General features: G+C 36.2%; 1 protein-coding gene and 1 pseudogene across 6 annotated transcripts in view; one reads left to right on the top strand and one right to left on the bottom strand.

Annotated features, from left to right (window-relative positions):
- The window catches only part of BBS9 (Bardet-Biedl syndrome 9), a 479,017-nt gene that overhangs the window by 334,827 nt on the left and 123,136 nt on the right, over positions 1-21,054 (top strand). The gene's annotated exons all lie outside the window — the stretch shown is intronic.
- On the bottom strand, positions 17,091-18,223 carry LOC108396705 (S-formylglutathione hydrolase pseudogene; annotated as a pseudogene).

Here is a 21,054-nt window from a genome sequence, read left to right as displayed (position 1 = left end):
TCACATTATACTAAAGTGAGATATAAACAGTCCTTTGTAACTTGCATGTCATTATAACACACAGATGTCTTGGCTCTAAGAACACGTGTATTATAAATGAGTGCTGGCTTGGATTTATGCCAGGGTTGAGGCTTAGTGATCTTAAGTTAGAGCCCAGAACATCATGTGATGGGAGTTCTCATCCATGCTTTAGAGTCTGTCACTTGTGGAGGGTGGATACCCAGTACACTCTGATCCATAATGTACTCCAAGCTCTCTTACAACTATAGACAAAGCCTTCTCAGGACATGAAGATCTTAAGATATAGGTTGAAAATCTTGCAGAATATTTTTACTTTAGGGCAAAGAGTTGCTGTTTAGTTATTTCAAGAACTGCATTTTCCACAATATTTAGTTATCAGGAAGCTTAGGGTATAGAGTGCATCTTTTCCTGTGTTTAAAAAAATAGTGTGTGTTTTGTGGGAGAGTGAGTGGGAGGAGGGAGAACCAAAATTGACTTATTCCTGCCTTGTCCATTGTCTTGTGTGTATTTCTCCTATTCCATCAAAAAGACAGTACCACATTTTCCAGGATCAGCCACTTCCTCTTGTGCTACTGGGGGTGAGTGGTGAGCTCTACTAGTGGAAGACTTGGATATGAGTCATATCCCTAGGTCGCATTTTGAATTTTGATGTATCTGGTCTTTACAGGAAATGAATCCATGGAAGGACCTAAATCCTGAGAAAGCGTGAGCCTGGGTTTTAGGGCTGTAAAGCATTGACTGACTGACTGCTGGGTGCAAATGCCAGCAGAGGTTAATATTACTGTGCTAGTATTACTGTACAACTCTTATTATTTAGTTGGTACTCTGATTACACAACTTCATAAATTTTGAATGGTCTGCCCATAATCTCTTTCCTCCCATAAGCCCTGTTGTTTTCAATAGGCAATTTTAGTAAACTACTTGCATGTTGATATAAAAAGTTACATTTTGTTGTAAAACCTCTGTAATGAGATTTAGAAGCTAGGACATAAAAAGTTTATGCTGTTATCATATAATTGGAATGTTCTCTGTTTGTCAAATTATTCATCACTTCATTGAAACCATCTTAATGGTACCATCTTAATGGTACTAATATATTTTTGAAGCAGATAACATATAATTGTATCCTTTTTTACCCCCAAAGATTTATTTAGCTTTAGTAAGTGATTCATGTATCGGGCAGCATCCCATCTAGCAAGCAGAGAGATGTTCCCTCATCATTCTTTTAAATAATGTGTTAAGACTGCAAATCTCAAATTTAAATGTATTTGCTGTGAGAGTAGGGCTTACAGGATGTGGTTGAGATGAAAACAGCCGCAACAAAGCCTTTAGTAACAGAGACAAAGTCACATACTTTATAAGTAAAGGAAGGAGGCTCTAAAAATTCAGTCTTTGTGAGCAAAGAGAATAACTTACATAAGCCAAAAGTGTCTAATATCAGGGTACAATTCTGAGTCCACAGTATTGCCAATGGGTTAACATATCAATATTAAATATCAAAGCAATATTTAAGTAGTAATATTTAATTAACAATTTTAATACTTAATAATTAAATATTAATGCTATTTTCTTGAAAGAGCTCAGAATTTCCTTACAATATTAGATGTCACAGCTATCATCATGTCAAATGTAAAACCAGGCAAATGTTAGTTATTGATTGGGTATCTGCTCAGTACCATGATCATATCTGATGAACAGTCTTTCTAAGAGAATATTAAGCTTAAGCTTTATTTGGAGTTGGAAACCTGGTGTTGGCCAAGAAAAGGCAGAAAATGGTTAAATGAAAAAGTGGCTTATTCTTGCCTTCTCCATTGTCTTGTGTGTATTTCTCCTATTCCATCAAACAGTATCACATTTTCCAGGATCAGCCACTTCCTCTCATGCTATTGGGGCGAGTGGTGAGCTCTACTAGTGAAAGGCTTGGGTCACTTGCCTTTCCATTCCCTTGGTGTGAAGCACTTCCATCCCCAGATAGAGGGATGCATCAGAGCTCTTCCAGCCCGCATCTGGACAAGGCCTGAGAGTGCGGAGAGCAGATTCAGTTTGAGTCAACCGTGAATCTCCTTGTGCCCTGCATTGGGCCAGTGGTGGAAAGCCCTGCTACCAAGTGAAGGCTGCTTACTGGTTAAAGGGGGGGGGGAAAAGCCAAACATGGGCAGTTAAGAAACTAGCGAATTTATAAGTAAAGAAGCATGTCACATTATCAAAGGCCAGATTAACCTTCAGAAGCATCTATCCAAAGACCATACAAGTATTTTTAGGATTGTGTTCCTTAACACTTTATCATCTAGGAAGAAACAGCAAAACAAAGATTGCTAAAGATGTGCAAGAAGAGACAAACCAGAAATTCTACTTTATTCCTAGTTGGCAGTCTTCCTTCACTTTAAGGCCAGATGGCCAGAGACTGATACTGTAATGAGAGGCCTGAGACCCATAATTAATTTTAAAGCTGCGGGGAAGCAGTCGTAGTGGGCACCTCACAAAGAAACAGACTTCAGAGGAAGACAGGCCTTCAGACCGAATATTTCAGAGGACAAACCTCATTACAGTTTGCATTTGTGATTTTTAATAAATTAAATAATAATAATAAATAAAATCTACATTTTCAGTAGTCATGGCTGGTCTGACTATTGTCCTGACATGAAAAAAATTTGCATATAGTAAACCTTAGATATGCTTTGGATGCTGAGAAAGTTAGTCATCTAATTATTTCTAAAAAGATTTTTCCCATGAATATCTTCCTTAAGTTGCTACTGGATATATTAACTGTTATTTTACAGAAATTTACTATTAATGTGTTAAATATCTTTTTTGTGTCTGTAGGGTGATTAGGTTGGTGATCTGTGATGGATACTATGGGTCATGTGCCTACCAGAGACCTTCTGTGGTTTTTAAGCCAATGCTGACTTTGGAGCTTTGCCCTAGGCACGAAATATAGGTTATTTTGGGGAGCTTCAAAAAAAAAAAAAAGGGATCACAGCTGATTTTAAGGAAGAAGGAAAGGTGGATGGGTATATGTTGTCCAGAGACTTTAGGTTTCTTATATGGTATCTAGCACCTCTTTTCTTAGTAGTAGAAGTCCAATTTTATATGGGGGTCGAGGAAAGGAATGGTGAGCAAAGTTTTACTGGTACCTAGTTAAAAAAAATACCGTCCATTTCTAGGCTCTTTTTCAGCGCAGAGTAGACATGTTCTGCAGTTCTGGCCAGTGAGTTCTGGCCTCCTGACATCTTTGATGTTCCAATTCCTTTGATTCCTGCCTGCCAGATTTCTGGCGTCTGTTGGCCCTGATAGCTGCAACATTCCCTGCCTTATGGGAAAACAAGAACTTGTTCTGATGAGAGTGGGTGCCAGTGCTAGATTGATCCTTTGGTCCCCAAACATCCCGATCTCAGCTCTGCTCAGACCTCCAGATATTTCCCCAGCTCAGCCCTCTCTCCCCTCTTTTGTTCCTTAGCCTTTCTGGTGTCTGGCATGCATTCTTTTAGGCTGGAGCTGGTTTTTCAGATTGAGGTGTACCCTGAGTGATTTCCCTTTGTTTTGTCCATTTTCCATTCAAGGGCTTTTGTGTGTAGTTTCCCTATCCCATGAAGGCAGGATGGGATAGGGGTCCAGAACAGCAGCTCTAGGGTCAGACTGACCTGAAATTAGATCTTGGAACTTACTTAATCCCCCTGTTCCTTAGTTTCCTGAGCTGTAAAATGAGGATGATAGGCTCTATCTCATGATGTTGTAAGGATTAAATGAGGTAATAATATCTGTAAAGCAATTGGTCCAGTGGCTGAGCATGTAGCAAGCACTCAGTAAAGTTGGAATAATTTTAGATGATAATGATGATTATCCTAAACCAAAAACAAACATTGAACAGTGTTCTTTTCTTTCTTTTAAAGAATAGGAATCTAAGACAGTTCGGTTATTTGTGTCAGAACTGGTGTGAAATCTGTGAATCTAAGGGCTCCGTGGGGCAGAACGCCTGTTAGTTTTATTCACTGCTATCTCCCTAGTATCTGACATAGGGCATGGCATAGAATAGTAGGAAAAAACAGCTAACATTTAGTGAACACTTATTTTTATCAGTCTGTTTGAAGTGCTTTACATATATTAACTCATTTCCTTCCAAAGAACAATGAGGGCAGGTATTATAATTACCCCTATTTTGGAGATAAACTCAAGTCCAGAGAATATAAGTAACTAGCCCAAGGTCACATGTCTCAAATGACCAAGCAGAATGGCAGTAGTTTGGTTCCAGAGTTCTGTGGCCTTTCAATAAATATTTGTTGGCTGCCTCAGGGAAGGAAGGGAGGGAGGAAAGGATGAAATCCTATAATTTGACTCCTTGTATTTGGGGCTGATTGTGGTTGTCGCCCTGTAGACTGGGTTTTGACACTACTTTAGCAAGGGGTCTCAGCCTTGAATGATTGACTTTGTGGGGAACCATAATACATTACTTAGTCCCTCGGGCTTCTGTAAGGTCACAGTAAAGGAGGGGTGCATGAATTACCACCCATAGCAAATAGATGACTAAGAAAACAGAGCTGGCTTATAGGCAGTTTCCAATTTATGGGCATGTTGGTTTTTCAAAACATGCAATTTCACTGTTTGAAACTCAGCATGTTTCACCAATAAATAGCTAAGTTTCCCAATAGAATAAGAATAGTTCTAGGGCCTAGGGCCCTGGAAGGGCATTGTGGGCTGGGTGGAGAGAGGCTTCCATGACAGGAAGCCAGCAGTGAAGGCTTAAAAGGCCTCAGATTTTATTACTTTTGAGAAATTTAGTATTTTTGAAAAATTCCTACATTTGAGTTAAGATTTTATATTACTGGAGGACATAGTATATGCCTGTGTTAGAGCACAAAGACATTTTTCTGGACATATTTCTCCATAAATAATCTGGAAATAAAACATATTCAAGGTGAAGTAAGCAAACCCATCCAACTGCATGTGTTATGCCTGTCTCCTTTTCACCATAGGAATTAAGAAAACAAATTGTATCATGTGTGACCAATAATGGACTCACCTCTTTTTAAAAACTAGTTTATGGAGTTGAGTTTATTTCCAAAGTTCTCCTTCCACAATAACACCGTCTTTTTGAAATTTAGTTCTCTTTTCCCTCACCAAGAAGCACAGTCCTTTGAAGAGTCAAAATAATGTTCACAAAATCCTTGTACTTCACTTAGAGGAAATCATGAAAAATCGAACTTCTGCTCATACCCACCATCTCACCTTGGAGAAGTTACCCTGCCCTCTCTGCCTCAGTGTTCTCATTCCTTAGTGGGGATAATATCTCCCTTACAAGGTTAAGTATAAAATGAGATAATGGACACAGAACTCTGACTATAATTCATGGAACATATTTATTGTATTTGTTATTTGTATCTGTTATTATTTATTAAATAATAATATTTGTTATTAAATATTAGAAATAAAGCATTGTTAATGTTTCATGTATTTCAAAAAACACAGTAGAGTAACATAAACTATGAAGGTATGAGGATTATCATAGGAAGACACTGTAGCAATAGTGGGAAGTAACAATTGTGTGATTGGAAGAAAGAAGACTGAAATTATAAAATTAGATACAAGAGCAACAATCGTGCAATATTATAGCCATGTAGTCCAGGATCAAAATAGCTTTCCACCTCTCCATAATTTCTTCCAGCTGAATAAATGTACAGCCTAAGGCAGCAATTGATGTTCATAATAGTGACTTCTTTGAGTCATCAGGAAAAGATTATATTGTATGAAGTGCACTCTGTTTAAGAAGGCAGTGGGGCTGGAGCACAATTTAGGAAGGTTTTCTCTTCACAATAGTGCCTGTTTTACTGTGTCTCTATAAACCCTCAGCTTATCTAAAAATTCCTGATATTCCATGTGACTGAGATTTTAAAGAACTGAAAATCTGACTAAATCTCAGCTGCAGTGCTGGTATAAGAATGGTGGTGTTTTTAGATAAGACATGCTCTTTATTGCTTTTCATATGCTGTTACGTTCTAGAGGATTCACATGCTCTGACTGCATTCATGAAAACGCTGAGCTAAAGGGAAAAGGGGCCAAGTGGCCCTGGCTGTACCAACAGTGCCAGGCTGCATCTAAACACTCATTACCCTGGACATAAGCAGAACTTACGAGCTTCTTGGTTCTTCACTGGAGGTCAGGACTGCCCCGTATGCCTTCTTCTGTGTGGGAAGCAGTATTGTATAGTGGCTTTGAGATCTACCCAGTAGGGATGCTTTGGTTTGTAAGTAACTGAAATCCAACTCAGACTGGCCTGAACTGGCAATGTATGGGTCCATATAGCTGAAAGTCCAGAGGAACCAGGGCTGTCTGTCTAGAGGTTTCCATCCTGTTGCCCTGTGACTCACCTGGCTTTGCCTTCCTCTGTGTTTTGGTTTCATCTTCAGGATGCTAGTAGGGAGATGTCCACAGCAGCGCCGGGTCCCACCACTGCATATGACATTGACAGGCTTTTGCTTGGAGGAAATAAACTCCAAGAAGCATCCAGCAAACTTTTCCTAATTTATCTAACCTGTCACTTTGGATTCCATTTGTTCTTCTTTTTCTAGTTCCTTTAGTTGTGAATTTAGGTTGTTTATTTGGGTTTGTTCTTGTTTCTTGAGGTAGGCCTGATATTGCTATTTACTTCCCTCCTAGAACTATTTTTCCGGCATCCCACATATTTTGAACCATTGTGTTTCTGTTTTCATTTGTCTCTACATATTGCTTGATTCCCCTTTGATTTGTTCATTGATCCACTGGTTATTTAGAAACGTGTGTAGCCTCTGTGTGGGGTTTTTTTTTCTCTTCATTTAATTGATTTCTAGTTTCATAGCATTGTGCTCTGAAAAGATAATAATAGCAATTTCAATCTTTTTGAATTTATTGAGGTTCTTTTTGTGTTTTAATATGTGATTTATTCTGGAGAATGCTTGATGTGCACTTGAGAAAAATGTGTTTCCTGCTGCTGGAATGTTCTGTATATATCTATTATGTCCTTCTGGTCTAATGTGTTGTTCAATGCTTCTGTTTCCTTATTTATTTTCTATCTTGATGATCTGTCCACTGATGTAAGTGGGGTGTTAAAATCTACTAATATAATTGTGTTGTTGTCTGTTTCTCCCTTTAGGTCTGTTAGTGTTTGTTTTATATTTTTAGGTGCTCTTATATTGGGTGCATGGATATTTACAATTGTTATGCCTTCTTGTTGGATCATTATGTAATGTATTTCCTTGTTTTGAAATCTATTTTGTCTGATATAAATACTGCTACTCCTGCTTTTTTCTCCCTTTTATTTGCATGAAATAACTTTTTTCATCCCTTCACTTTCAGTCTGTGTATGTCTTTAGGTCTGAAATGAGTCTCTTGTAGGCAGCATTTAGATGGGTCTTGTGTCTTTATCCATTCTGCCACCTGTGTCTTTTGATCAGTGCATTTAGTCCATTTACATTTAAGGTAATTATCAATAAGTATGCACTTATTGCCATTTTATTAATTGTTGTCTGATTATTTTTGTAGTTCCTTTTTGTTCCTTTATTCCTCTGTTATGCTCTCCTCTTGTTATTTGATGGTTGTCTTTAGTGTTATGCTTGTATTTCTTTTAAAAATTTTTGTGTATCTATTTTTCTGTTCTTATCTTCCTCCACACTTTATGAATGTCATAATCTACATCTTTTATGTATTCCTTGACTGATTTTGTGTATAGCTAATTTTACTATTTTTGTAATTTACTTGTAAATTGTTATGTACTTGTAAAGTGCATTGTATGTACTTTAATTTCATACTTGCTTTGTAAGTAATTGGTCTACTACCTTTACTGTAGGTTTATTTTCACTAATGAAAAATATTTAGGCTTAAGAACATTCCCATCTACAGAAGTCCCTTTAACATATTCCATAAGCCTGGTTTATTGGTGGTGAATTTTTCTTTATCTGGGACACTTAATCTCTCCTTCAATTCAGAATGATAACCTTGCTGGGTAGAGGATTCTTGGTTGTAAGTTCTTCCCTTTCAATAGTTTGAATATTTCATGCCACTCCCTTCTGGCTTGTAATATTTCTTCTGAGACATGTGCTGATAGCTTTATGGAGTTTCCCTTAGAGGTAACTCTCTGCCTCTCAATTGCTGCTTTTAAGATTCTCCCTTTTTCTTTCTTTTTTTAAAAATCTTTGCCATTTTAGTAACTATATGTCTTGATTTTGTCTCCCTTGGGTTTCTTTAAATAGGGGCTCTCTGTACTTCCAGAACCTGGGTGTCTATTTCCTTGCCCTATTGGGGAAATTTTCAGCTATAATTTTTCAAATACATTTTCTACTCCTTTGTCTCTCTCTGTCCTCCTAGGATCCCTATTATGTGAATATTATTAGTTTGGAGTTGTCACATAACTCTCTTGGCATCTTCTCACTAAAAATAGAAGTTTTGTGTTTAAATCCTTTAAACTATTAGGTAACTTCAAATTTCCCCAGGCTTTGTATTTGAATGTAGGTACTGAAATTAATTCCATATTAAAGGAAAATATATAAATTTAATTAAGAAAATATTTTCACAGCAATGGCTGTATTGCTGCAATTATGAATGGAAAGAAAGATATGTAATGAAAGAAGTAAGATAATATCTTTTCTTAAGAACCTTTTGTCTTAAACATGTGCCTATACTAATTTCTATTTTAGTCTAATGCAAAGAGTTATTTTTAAGTTGTAATTCAAAGACTAGTTTACTTTGTTTAGGTGGTTTTATGACTTTAATTTTTAGAGTTAAGAGAACAAATCTTGAGTTAGAACCAGGACATCCTTGTTGTTGCTCTTTTACCTAAGTTATACATTTTCTGTATCTTGGATATGGGTAAATAAATATCTCTTCTTGATAAAATGGAAAATTTAGGATCGCTGCTGTAGATAACAAAATTGTGAGTGTAGGATCTCACTAAGTAATGTCCCTGCATTTCCTATAGTATCAGATGGAGCTTTGATTAAAAAGAGGCAAGATGTAACATCATTCAAAATGTTCAAGTTTTTAAGTAGGAAAAATAGGCCATGAATAGAAGGATTACCAATTATCTCTAAAACTGATCCTGATTATGAGATGATTTTTCTTAATAAAATATGTTTTATTAAAAATAGAGCAAACAATTCATCACTATTAATTAGTAAATTGACTACTAAGTAGGGCTGAGACTTGGTCTCCATGATACAGTGGAGAATGTGTATATAGCCCCTAAGAGGGAGCCATAGGCATGCTCCAGAACAATTTGAAAGCTAGTCTTTTGGGAGAGAGATTAGGATTTATCCGTTTGCCCTCTTTTCTGGCTTCTGAGGCCTCTTCAGACATTGTTTATACACAGGGTCATCTTTCTGGAAAATCCATGGGACGCACTGATTAATGAGTTACAGAAGCAATTAGCTTTATAATACTGAGAGTTATTGGCAAGAGGCCACATATTTTTCTAAGGTATGAGGACATCAAGAATGAAAAAAATTAGCTTATGCTTGCTCAGTGGAGTTTTTGTCTTCACAAAACTAGTCTCTTATTATTGATACACTTTGAGAAATAGGGTGGGGCAGATTGCTGGGCATTCTTCCACTTGCCCAGAGGGTAAGATTTTGACTTTCTCTGTAACAACAAATAAGGATTCATGAATCTTGGCTAACATTATTGTTTTAATAAGCCCTTCCACTATAGTTAATCGATGAGAAATGTTACCAAACTCATTTCTATGCAGTATGAGATCGGATGCCTGCTGAAAGTTATTTGTTGAAAGGAAAAATACAAGTTTTGTACTCAAAATGTTTTACAGAATATACAAAAAGCATATATCTTAGGAGAGTCTTCTGCATTTTCGTTGGCCAGCTGGTAATTTTGAACTGAAGATTAATTTGTCTGTAAATGTGAAAGGTTTATTTGTGGAAAAACTTTAATGAAATTGTGTCTGAAAAGAGTATTATTTAAAGACCCTGATATCTTTATTTAGTGTTTAAAAATACAGTTTAACTTCTATTTAACAACTTTTAACCAGTGCTCTTTAAAGTTTCCCTTCTATAAATTACCCTGTCATTTGCCAAATAGTTGCCATTTATAGATCAATAAAAGTTCAAGGAGGTTAAGTGACCTGTCAAAATAACACAGCAAGCAGCAGAGTCAGAAGATCTGAGGCTTTTAATTTCTAGTCTTTTGCTCTAAGACAATTAGCTAGTTCTCCCCTGAGCTCAGCACAAGACAATTTAAATGGAGTTCCAGGTGCTGTATAAAAGGGACAGTTGTTTGACCTGGATGAATCTGTGTTTTTTGAATAGTACGTGTTATAGGAAATGTCTGGTTTTGGATAAACTGTTTGCGTCAGTCTTTATCTATGAAGGGGTGTTAAACTCAGCTGAGGAAAAAGTGAATGCAACACATCTGTAAAGCTGATTTTCTGAATAAGAGAAAAAATGAAAGAGAAAACAAACTTCCTTTACCTTTAAAAACATAGCTCTCAGAACATTGTGCCAGTGTACCTGTTTCTTCATTTGATCTGTAAGTTTCTTTCTCGAGAGCATTTAACACCAGTATACATAATTAGACTTCTGCTTGAAGTTGTAGCCCAGTTTAAGAATTTGGAGAATTAGCTTGCCGCTTTTGGAGAGAATGTTTATAGGAACTATTCTGTACCCATTTCTCTTTGTGGAAAATCCTTCTCTGCTTTTAGGCTAAAATAAGTAACGAGAAGCTAAGGATTGTAGCTAATCGTCTAGACGACAGGATTAGAAATCCAGTTCTGACAGAAGTCAAAGGAGTTAACACTGAATTTGACACTGGGTGTAAAAGAAACAGGTCTCTGTTAATGACATGTTCTTGTTCGTAAACAGGTGTTTGCCCAAGGGGAGTATACTTGCATTTCTTTGCAAATGTGGTGGAAGAGTGATTCACTGGAACAGGTGCACATTTCTCCTTTCACACCTTGAATATGTTATGGCAATTCTTTCAGTGCCCTGAGTTCGGCAAGCTTTTGCTAGCATTGGAAGAGATGGGATTCCAGAAACTGTAGCACCCTCCTTACATGGTGCTCCTGAGTTTAACTGGAAGGCTGTTGTCTCTGTCCTTAATTAAACTGCTCCTCAACCCAGGGTCTTTCAAACACATCTTTTGATGTGTCAAGTGGTAGGGCTTTTACTCTTTTTTGTCACAAGGCTTTTTAGCAGCAGCCAGGATGAAGTTAGGGCATCAGGAACACAGTGCTAAAATAGCCATTCAAAAGGCCTTACTACTGCTTTTTGCTGAGGGGGAAAGAAGAGAAAGATTAAGAAAAAAAAATCCAGTTCCTCTCCTCTGAGATCCCTCTTCTGTTGCTATATTGGCTCTTTACACGGACTGAAGTCTCACAGCATTGTTATCAGCGTGTTTGTTTAACTCTCAAGTTTTATTTAGTTCATCATTTTGGAAATTTCTGTAGAGCAGTGGTTCTCAATATGGAGATGGTATTTTGTCCCCCTGCCCCGAGACATCTGGCACTGTCTGGGAAGGAGGGGGCTGATGCTATTGGCATCTGGCGGGTGGAGGTCAGGAATGCTGCTAGACTTCATACAGTGCACAGGACCGTCCTCACACAGGCATCAGGCACAAGATGTCAGTAGTGCTGACATTGAGAAACTACAGTAGATGGAAAAGTTGTAAGACTTGAAAGAACTGCCTTTCCTAATTCATGTCCAATTTGTGCAAGCAGATATTCAAAATATCCTGCTCCAGTTAGAGAAGGTGCTGAGCTTTGTTTTTGTTTTGAGAATTTCCTTACTTCCTGGTACTACAAGATGCTTCAGGCTCATCTTGTGTATTTCCTTTCCTTCCTCAGCCCTAAAATCTGTTACTTCTCCAAGAAATTCTGGTTCTTTCTGTTGGGGAGTAGTGTTAGAAACCCAGGGCTGGGTGCTGGGTGCACTTGCTGGCCCAGTTTTTGAACTCTGTAATCTAGACTTAGTTTGTTCATTAGGTCAGTTTTTAAACCTTTGTCTTTACCATGTACATAAATGTACTTTAAAATACTTTTCTGATGTTTGAGCTAATATGGAGCATGCAGATTACCCAAGTAATACTGAAATTTGAAATGACATTTATATATATAAAACCTCTAATAATGCATTTGTAAAATATATTCTTTTATAACATGTTGGTGGCATCAAAGACTACTGTTGCTTTGCCACCTTTTGTTATTGAACATTTAGCACATGCAGTTTTATTTCATAGCCTCCTACAGCTGGAAGGTGCTTAGTAGTGCTCTGTCTACATACAGATGATTTGTTCTGAAGTGTTGAAAATCTACATGATGGTGAAACTTGCTCTAAAAGTTCTAGTATGATTAAGTTAAATTTATTGAAGTCCTTAGTCTTCCAATAGTCAATTTTCATCTCTGTAGAAATTTGTTTTAAATTCTCATAAGATGATTTCTAAAATTCCCTGGCTTTGCCTTTGCCTTTAACTGTTTTGCCATTTAAAAAGCTGTCATCTATACCTGGGATTGATCTATATAACTCGTCAGGGTTTTCTCTTTAAGTGGCGTCATTGACTTTGAAAGCATTTCAGGTACAATTGAAAATAATTTTGGTTTTAAAACAAAACAATGCGATGATTGTTTGATTCCTTAAATGCTTATTTTATTCTCTTCCACATAATCAATATTTATTGGATAAATGAATGATTTTTAAAAATTATTTTTTATGTATTTATTGAGAGAACTTTCTGAGCTTTAGATGCAAATTTTATAATTTATTGCACTTAAGTACTACACATGAATAAAATAAAAAATAAAAATTATAAACAAAAAAAATAAAATAAATTAATATATTCTTAAAACTTCTTCACATTTGGGGTCTATTTGGGATCACTTTTATATATTAGAGTTGTCAATGTCTGCATTTGTCCAAATAATATTGTCCTCTGTGTTTTAGTTATATAGCATCATTATAAGTTAATTCATTGAGGAGAAATTCGCATGACATAAAATGAGCCATTTTAAAGTGAATATGTCATTGGCATTTCATATATTCATAATATTGTTTAACTACCACCTTTATCTAGTTCACAAAAAATTCTGTCATTCCAAAGTAAAACTTCTTCCCATTAAGCCATTTCTCTCATTGCCTCTTCCCTTGTCCCCTGGCAACCACCAATCTGGGTTCTGTTTCTGTGGATTTGTCTATTCTGGATATGTCATAAAAATATCATCATGCAATATGTGATATTTTATGTCTGGTGTTTTTCACTTGGTGTAATATTTTGGAGGTCCATCCACATTACAGCATATATCAGTACTTCATTCATTTTTATGGCTTGATAATATTCCACTTTGTGGATACAGCAATTTGTTTACCCATTCAGTTTCTTATGGATACCTGGGTTGTTTCTGCTTCTGGGCTATAATATAGTGAGTGGTGCTGCTGTGAACATGTGTGTCTGTGTACTTGTTTGAGTACCTGTTGTCAGTTCTTCTGGGCGTACATTACAAGTGGGATTATGGGGTCATATAGTCATTTTGTGTTTAACTTTTTGAGGAACCAGCAAACTGTTTTCCACAGTAGTGGAATGGTTTTTAAAAATTATTCTTAACTTTACATCTCTTATCCAAATCACAGTGCTCAATTTGGAAGCATACTCTCTCCAATGCCTGATTTTACTATTAAAAAATAGAATATTCTTTAACATATCCAGTTTTTTTTCCCCAAAGCTACTCAAAAAAAGAAAAAAAATCTTTGGATAATTTCCATGTTCCTCTCAGGAGAGTTTGGAAGACTCTCAGAGAAGATTCAAGGCGTTTAATTGCTAGCTTTCTGCTCTAAGACAATTAGCTAACTCTTCCCAGGGCTTAATTGGTTATTCTGATAATGATGTCTACCTCTAGTTAAACAAAACTAAAGTCATGTTCAATAATCTTTCATGTAATTTTCTTTTTTTTTTCTTCTTTGCCATTTTGCTGGAATTTAAAAAAATTTCCTAAAAAGGTATTCTTTTGCACTGGACTCTTGTAACTTCACACAACATATGTCATTACCAAGTGGATTCAGAAATAGTGTGTGCATTCTGTGGTATTTATTATTAGCAACTAATAGTTTGCATTGTTTTCTAAACACTCCATTTAAAGGAGCTTTTTATTTCCAAAGACATAGAAAGGGAGTCAGCACTCCTATGTTAGCTTTCTTGTATCCTTAAGTGAATCAACACAGTACTGGTTTGTTACAGATACTTGATAATACTTTGTTGAACTGAATTGCTGGTAAATTCTCCAGTCAAGAGACTTCATGGATGTGGAAAGCATACCTGTCTGGTTTATATGAATACCGCCAACACCTACCATTGTCTCTTCCACATAATCAATATTTATTGGATGAAAGAACAAATGAACTCTAATGTATAACATAAATATTTTTTAAGTATTGATAAAGGGCAGGTTTTTGAAGGTAATTCTACCCATATCAAAGGCCATTTAAATTTTATTTCTATACTTGGCATCTAGCTATTAAACATGAAGATCTATAGTTTTTCCTTGGGGTAGGTGTACTAGTTAATCATTAAATAATAAAAGTCAATATGAATTTAAAACCTTAACTCTAGTTTGATTATGCAGAACATTTTGCTGGGATAATATTTGGTTATTTGTTTGCTTCTCCTGTTGTGAAATGCTTCCATTCTATTAAATACATAAAATATTCCAAATCTGTATCCATAATGTGGCTGTCTTTTATATCCTGAATATGTTTTGCATTTACATTTGAAGCCCATCAAACCTTTTCTTGCAATCAAGGAAATATATAAATTTCTTTGACAAGAAATATAGTGTCATTGTAGGAAATGAAGTCGTATGGTTCCCTCAGGGATTGGCATTGGGAAATGGCACATAGTAAATTTAACTCTAAGTTACCACAATTATTACATACCAGAAATATTCTCTAGTGGATGACTATACATATCTGAAAGGATGACAGTAAAAGTTATTACAGAATATTGACTTGGAAAGTTGCAGTAGTTTAATTTGAAACTATGAAGCTTGAAGTACTCTTCACATTATTTCTGGAACTGGCAAGAAAATGATGAGATCTACTTGTCTTTATGTAAACTCTAAAAGAAAATCTGTGCTTAGGCACATACTTAAGGGCAAACATTTAAAGGTTCTGCACGGGTTCTTTAAAATGAGAACCCCACACAAGTGAAGATATTACTTGAAATAAGTCAGGATGAGGTTACCCAGGGCAAATGAAAGGGCACGTGCAGCTCTTGCACTATGGAAGGGCTCTTCTGGGTTTGATCCAAGAAACACCCATGAAAAGCCCATGCTCTGTCCATTTTTTAAAATATATATTTTTTTAAATAGGAAACTAGGTCAAAAGTCACTTAGTGTACTGAACTTTTTTAGGATTTAGAACTATAGCAACAACCCAGGAGCATATGGGTGATAGAAGGGTGTGTGCTTGTGTGTGAGGAGGAGCCTGGGGGGTCTTGCATAAGGAGTAACAGACTTAGAGCTTGCTGGATTTTCAAAGATTTCTTAATAGGAGTGGTGTGCCCCTAAAGGGAAGAGAGTGCTTCCCGTGTGTTTTTCGCTGGCCAAAATAATGAGATTCTCTTGTGCCATGAACAGCCAATCAATTAATTGACAAAACCAAACTAAACTGGTGGCTTGCAATCATGTAGACCAAAACACAGATGTGCAAAGGCTTAAAATTTCCCTTTACAATCAATTGTGCTGGTATTGTATATTCAGAAGTGAAATGGCAAAGGGAGTTTCTACTTAAACTTTCAGGCAGGGCCATACCTGTATCTTGCTCACAAAACCAGTTTCAGTTAGGGATTTGGGGAAAGAAAATGCAATTGTGTTGTTTGGAACAGTGGGTGAAATGGGTTCCAAAGTATTTTCTTGCTACTGTGATCCCTTCCAGTTCTAAAATTTTGGAGATTTTGGGCTGTGAGTTTATACATTCTCTCTGGGAACTGTGATAAGCTCTTACTATTGCCCTTAATTTTTAATTTTTGTTTGAAATAACAAAATCAAATTCCTCTACACTGGAACAAGCTTCAGCTAGTGAAATGGGGCTATTGCAACAAGATGTAAATAAAGTTAGTGCAATGGTTTTCAAGTAATTTAAGCTTTTAAGCTATTCCGTTAGCCAAAGCAGAAGAACTGAATTTATAGAATGAGACCCATCAATTACTATACAAATGTAATGATGCTCAATTCACTTATGGAAAGATTAAACTTAGAATTAAAATTTTGGTCTCCCAGCCCTCTCTGAAATGGTATGAGTTGTCATTTATATTTTGTGCAACTACATGAAAACTTTTTATTTTTAAATCATGTAATATTTTTCTAGGTAATATCTATTGCTTGTTCAATGAAGTTGACAAATGGTATAATGTCTTCAAGTATTTTTCGATGTGATAATTTTTAAATGTTTCATGCTTTTAAGTGACAAGTCTTCTTGTTTTGTTAAATTAATAAAATTACACCCATCTGTGACATACTGCAATTCATATAATGTCTCATGGGACTCATTCTATAAGTTTGGCTATCTGTTTTGGCTAATAGAATTTCTTAAAAGCCTATACTACTTGAAAAACATGACTTTAGTTTTGTTTAACTAGAGGCAGACATCATTATCAGAAAAAGTAGGTCAAGATAAAACAAAGATGAGCCTTATGAAAATGAGGTAACTAATTTTTAGACAGCCTGGGGAATAAAATAAAAAGATAAGAAGTGTAGCTCAGAAGATATGAAATTTATTTCATGTTTTTCCACTTACTCCCTGACTCAGTTTCTTCTTCAGCAAAATAGGAATAATAATATATTTCCTTCATAGTACATAGAATGAGAATAATAAATATGTAATGGATATGAAACCAAAAGACTTCTTTATAATCATATAAAGATTTTTTGGGAGGTTCTAGAAATAGTTTTCTTGGACTTTAGTCTTTCCCCAGATTTTTTTTTTCAGGTTTATATATTCATTTAGAAGGTGATTCGAATATCAGTGAAGCATTTTAGCATTATGAAATCCAGTGTTTGAAATCTTTTTTCCGGGAAATTTTATTTATTGTAGTTTTATAATCCTAAAGAGACTTTATCTGATGTTTTTTAATGAATTGAGGTATTTTGCACGATGTCTGATGTGATCAGTAATAAAGGTTGCAATAAAGTAGTAGCTATGATCGGAACCCTCTTGTAATCTAAAAACAACAGGGATTTTCTTTATGGGCAGGTATAAAGTTATCAGGCAATAACTGTTCCTCAGAAAGAAATTGGTCATCTTTTCCTTGATCAATTAGTATGTCCAGCTGAGAACCTGGATAGGACTTCACAAGATGAGTAGCATCATAAGCCTTCCACTTATTTTGATCTGTTCCCAAATATCCACTAAAGGCTTTTTTGCCCCAAGGACAGAGCACTGGGTTGCAAATTGGAGCAAATGCTGACACAGATTTGTATTTTCCAGGATTCTTCAAAGCACAAATCAGAGCTCTCTGGCCTCCCATGGAATGGCCAAAAATAGACATCTTTTGAGGGTCCACTAGAAAACTGGTATTTATGAGTTGGGGAGGCTCCTTTGTTACGTAAGAGTACACTCTGTAGTTGGTTTTCTGAGGATCTTCAGGGGCATCCACATAAAATCCAGCCCCAGTGCTGAAGTCCCAGCTCTCATCTTCTCCTTTAATATCGCAGCCGCAAGGGCTGGTATCTGGAGAAATGATAACAAGGCCATGTTCTGAGGCAGCTTGATGATAACCAGATTTTGATATAAAATTTTATTCTGTGCAAGTTAAACCAGACAGCCAGTACAGTGGAGGACATTTTCCAGTTTCTGCCTTTGGTGATAAGTAGATAGTAAATTTCATCTAGCAGTTCAGTTCAATACTGTCATGTTCAAGAACTCTCTGCAATCCCCCAAAACACTTGTTGCTGGAAATCTGTTTCAATGCCATTCTTCCCCTAGTAGTGAAGATTAATCTCATTAATTTCTGGAGAATTAGTTCCCATCTAATTACTACTTGTTTTTTGGTCGGCACCAAAGGGTAGGTGATCTCCAGTGGCTGCGGAGAGAGGAACCGTGGGCATGGGAAAGAGGGCCCTCAACACGGCCATCCGAGCCACTGCCTCATTTCCCCACAACTTTTAAAGGTCTCTATTTAGGTGATCCAAATGAAAATGTAACATCTGTTTGCCAATTTTTTCTGCATTGGAATACAGGAGGATATATTAACATTTTTCACATTGTTCTGATAGATTATAAATATGGAGTGCTGTTGATTTTATTCTCAGTTTTCATATTATATGTTTAATTAGTATTTAATTATAATAAAGCACACTTACCAGTTCTTGCTTACTTTTATTTAACTCTCTTAATAAGCCCATCGTATAATTATTATGATTACATTTTACAGGTGAGGAAACTGAGGCTTAGAAACTCAGACTTTCTGGCCATCACTTTCTCTACCAACCCCACAAGCCTCTGATGTTGTATGTCAGTTGATCAGACCTCATAGTTTATTAGTTAATTATGTTGTTCTTTTCAAACTTGCAATAGCCAGTTCTTCCATAAAAGCCAGAGCTCCTGTGTGTTTCTCAGTTACTTGGTGGCAGCTGCATGCATAGATGGAGATATGTGGTTATTGCTGGTAATTTTGCTTCAGAAATAATAAATATTTTTGGTACAATAAAGGCTAAGTCTACGTGGAAATAGCATGGATGGTTGTGCATTCTTCAACTTTTTCCCATTAACGCTTCAGTGAGGCATATTCATTTTTTTGTTTTTTTCATTAATAATTTTTTTTTAATTTTTAATTTTGGTATCATTAATCTACAATTACATGGGGAACATTATGTTTACTAGACTCCCCCATCACCAAGTCCCCCCCACATACCCCATTACAGTCACTGTCCATCAGCATAGTAAGATGCTGTAGAATCACTACTTGTCATCTCTGTGTTATACAGCCCTCCCCATGCCCCCACACACATTATGTCTGCTAATCGTAATGCCCCCTTTCTTTCCATCCCCCAATCCCTCCGTTCCCTTCCATCCTCACCAGTCCCTTTCCCTTTGGTAACTATTAGTCCATTCTTGGGTTCTGTGAGTCTCCTGCTGTTTTGTTCCTTCAGTTTTTTTCTTTATTCTTATACTCCACAGATGAGTGAAATCATTTGGTACTTGTCTTTCTCTGCCTGGCTTATTTCACTGAGCAAAATACCCTCTAGCTCCATCCATGTTGTTGCAAATGGTAGGATTTGTTTCTTTCTTATGGCTGAATAGTATTCCATTGTGTATATGTACCACATCTTCTTTATCCATTCATCTACTGATGGACATTTAGGTTGCTTCCATTTCTTGGCTATTGTAAACAGTGCTGTGATAAACATAGGGCTGCATATTTCTTTTTCAAACTGGGCTGCTGTATTCTTAGGGTAAATTCCTAGAAGTGTAATTCCTGGGTCAAATGGTATTTCTATTTTGAGCTTTTTGAGGAACCTCCATACTGCTTTCCACTTTGGTTGAACTAATTTACATTCCCACCAGCAGTGTAGGAGGGTTCCCCTTTCTCCACAACCTCGCCAACACTTGTTGTTATTTGTCTTTTGGATGTTATTCCTTACTGGTGTGAGGTGATATCTCATTGTGGTTTTAATTTGCATTTCTCTGATGAATAGCGATGTGGAGCATCTTTTCTTGTGTCTGTTCACCATCTGAATTTCTTCTTTGGAGAGGTGTCTGTTCAGCTCCTTTGCCCATTTTTTGATTGGATTGTTTGCTTTTTGTTTATGGAGGTGCATGAGCTCTTTATCTATTTTGGATGTCAACCCTTTATCAAATCTATTATTTATGAATATTCTCCCATACTGTAGGATGCCTTTTTGTTCTACTGATGCTGTCCTTTGCTGTACAGAAGCTTTTCAGCTTGATATAGTCCCACTTGTTCATTTTTGCTTTTGTTTCCCTTGCCTGGGGAGATATGTTCATGAAGAAGTTGCTCATGTTTATGCCCAAGAGATTTTTGCCTATGTCTTTTTCTAAGAGTTTAATGGTTTCATGACCTACATTCAGGTCTTTGATCCATTTCGAATTTACTTTTGTGTATGGGGTTAGACAGTGATCCAGTTTCATTCTCTTACATGTAGCTGTCCAGTTTTGCCAACACCAGCTGTTGAAGAGGCTGTCATTTCCCTATTGTACTTTCATGGCTCCTTTATCATATATTAATTGACCATATATGTTTGGGTTAATGTCTGGACTCTCTGTTCTGTTCCACTGGTCTGTGGGTCTGTTCTTGTGCCAGTACCAAATTGTCTTAATTACTGTGACTTTGTAGTAGAGCTTGAAGTTGGGAAGTGAGATTCCCCCCTGCTTTATTCTTCCTTCTCAGGATTGCTTTGGCTATTTGGGGTCTTTTGTGGTTCCATATGAATTTTAAAACTATTTGTTCCAGTTTGTTGAAGAATGCTGTTGGTATTTTGATAGGGATTGCATTGAATCTGTAGATTGCTTTAGGCAAGATGGCCATTTTGACAATATTAATTCTTCCTAGCCAAGAGCATAGAATGAGTTTCCATTTGTTAGTGTCTTCTTTAATTTTTCTTAAGAGTGTCTTGTAGTTTTCAGGGTATAGGTCTTTCACTTTCTTGGTTAGGTTTATTCCTAGGTATTTTATTCTTTCTGATGCAATTGTGAATGGAATTGTTTTTCTGATTTCTCTTTCTGCTAGTTCATTGTTAGTGTAAAGAAATGCAATGGATTTCTGTGTATTAATTTTTTATTCTGCAACTTTGCTGAATTCAGATATTAGTTTGAGGCATATTCAGTTTTTAAAAATATTTTTTATTGAAGTACATTTAATATACAATATTATTTTGGTTTCAAGTATTAAACATAGTGATTTGACTGTTATATACATTATTAAATACTCACTCCTAGAGTAGTTACTATCAATACAGAAAGATGTTACAGAACTATTGACTATATTCTCTATGCTGTACTCTTATCCCCATGACTAATTTTATTATGACTGAGATTTCATACCTCTATCCCTTCACCT

This window comes from Manis javanica, chromosome 6, assembly GCF_040802235.1.
Source record: "Manis javanica isolate MJ-LG chromosome 6, MJ_LKY, whole genome shotgun sequence".
Taxonomy (NCBI): Eukaryota; Metazoa; Chordata; class Mammalia; order Pholidota; family Manidae; genus Manis; species Manis javanica.
The sequence above is the reverse complement of the archived record's forward strand: the minus strand, read 5'-3'. Positions and strand labels throughout refer to the sequence as shown.